This window comes from Harpegnathos saltator, unplaced genomic scaffold (genome assembly GCF_003227715.2).
Source record: "Harpegnathos saltator strain DR-91 unplaced genomic scaffold, Hsal_v8.6 scaffold137, whole genome shotgun sequence".
Taxonomy (NCBI): domain Eukaryota; kingdom Metazoa; phylum Arthropoda; class Insecta; order Hymenoptera; family Formicidae; genus Harpegnathos; species Harpegnathos saltator.
The window spans coordinates 224,189-226,197 of record NW_020229914.1 but is presented as its reverse complement, the minus strand read 5'-3'; the positions used below and the strand labels follow the sequence as shown (position 1 = coordinate 226,197).

The following is a 2,009-nucleotide window of genomic DNA, read 5'->3' as shown; positions in this document are numbered from 1 at the left end:
CCACGCCGCTGTTCGATTAAATTCTTAATGTGACCCCATAAGAAATAATCGAGCACATTAAGGTCAGGAGATCGCGGCGGCCAGGTGATCGGACCACCTCGACCTATCCACCTTTCCGGGAAACGCGTATCTAATGTATCTCGCACTTGCTGGCTAACGTGCGCAGATGCTCCATCGTGTTGAAAGATCAACTCCGCTCGTGCCTATAGAGGGACGTCCTCGAGTAACCCTGGGAGTTGATTTTTGATAAAATCCGCGTAAATCTCGCCATTAAGCCGAGATGGCAAAAAGTACGGACCGATCTGAAAATTATGAAATGTTAGAAAATCATTGCGAGAAAGAAGTTTCTTCAATCAAATGATACTCACCACTCGGTCCGCCATTACTCCGACCCAAACATTAATACTCCAGCGGTACTGGAACGCGCCTTCTCGAACGGCGTGTGGATTTTCCTCCTGCCACAATAGGAAATTCCGCGAATTAAACACGCCGTTCGGTGTAAAGGTCGACTCGTCCGTTCACAGGATGCAGTCGGGGAATGAAATATCCCGCCGACACTGCATGAATAAACCTATGCATTTCAACGGTGATTAATAAAATCAATAAACTAACAGCAAAAGAAATAACTTGTAAAGCCAATACCTTCACAGAAAAAACGCGCTTCTGCTCATCTGCTTGGAGAAGTTGCTGCACGCGTTGGAAATGATACGGGCGCAGATTGTTTTCCCGTAACGCCGCACCACATTGCGCGAGACATCCAATGCAGTCGTTACCTTTCGCGTGCTGTTGCCGGGGTCTCTCTCAAATTCATGCAAAATGCGCTCTTCAGTATTTACATTTTGCACTCTTTCACCTTCTTCTCGTATATGTCGCAGGACCGATCCCGTCGCCTTTAAGCTCGCAATACACGAGACAATTGTGTGTCGAGAGGGTTTGTCGCGCGCGGGAAATCTTTCTGCGTATAAACGTTCCGCGGCAAGTGCATTCTCACCTGCCAAACCGTACATTATAATCATATCGGCGTATTCACTCGCGTTGAACATCTGTACACGTTTCTTCCAATAGTTCTTCAGGCTGTATCGTCCACTGAGGCCGTGTCCGCAGTCGCATTCCACGAATTTACCTAAAACAATTGATGATCGACGAAGACGGCGTAAAGAGATTCGCCGTTGAGATGTGATATAAGAATGTCATCCTTGTATGTCATCCTTGCGCAGGGGCCATGTTAATCTTCTCTGTATCGTTCCAATTTTAGTATATGTACTGCCGATGCAAGTACAGAAGGTCTCCTTTCGGGGCCCCCCAGATCCCCCCTCAGTGAGGAACCTACCCACCTGCCCCCCGGGAGCAGGTCTTCCTTCCACCGGGACTCCCTTCACCTCTGCATCATAGTATCAGAGGTGGGGGTCACCACGGGTCAGAGCTATTCCCCTCCTGGCGCGGGTGAGGGTATTCCTCTAAGGGGTCAGCCCACCCCCACCCGCTCATACCTGGCCGATGAGCCCCGGTGGGGGAGCCTCTGCGGCCACTACCCCACCGGCAAGTCCCATCGGCCTGAGGTGAAGGAGTGTGTGGGGAAAGCTACGCCTCGCTCTAACCCCCCCACTCCTCCCACTCCGCCTCCTCCAGGAGGGCGGCCGAAGCCTCAACCTCCATGGCCTCCGCCTCGGAGACCCCCTCCAACTTAATCGCCGGAGGTGGGTTCGGCGCTAACGGAACAGCCGTCGCTCCCGTCGCTGCCGGTCCTACCTATCTCGCCACCAGCCCCTTTCCCTGCCTCCTTGGCCTTTGCCATTGGTGGGACTTTAGTCCCTTTAACTGGGGGCGGCCCCGTCGACGGGCCGGGACTGCAGGGGGACTACGTCCCCCTTCTCAGTCGGCCCGCCTATGCGCCGCCTTGCTCCCCCTGTTTCGCCTAGCGCGACGCTGGGGCTCCACCTCTAGGTGCAGTCCGGAGGACTACCTTGCACTTATGGCCACCCATCAGGTGGCCCGCGTCCCTACCTTCC

The 2,009-nt window shown here is 53.8% G+C and overlaps 1 non-coding gene across 1 annotated transcript; it reads right to left on the bottom strand.

The window, feature by feature from the left end:
- Positions 1 to 1,172: 1,172 nt before the first annotated feature.
- On the bottom strand, positions 1,173 to 1,279 carry LOC112590704 (U6 spliceosomal RNA). The gene has a single exon (XR_003114406.1). It is a non-coding gene; the product is annotated as a U6 spliceosomal RNA (small nuclear RNA).
- Positions 1,280 to 2,009: the final 730 nt, after the last annotated feature.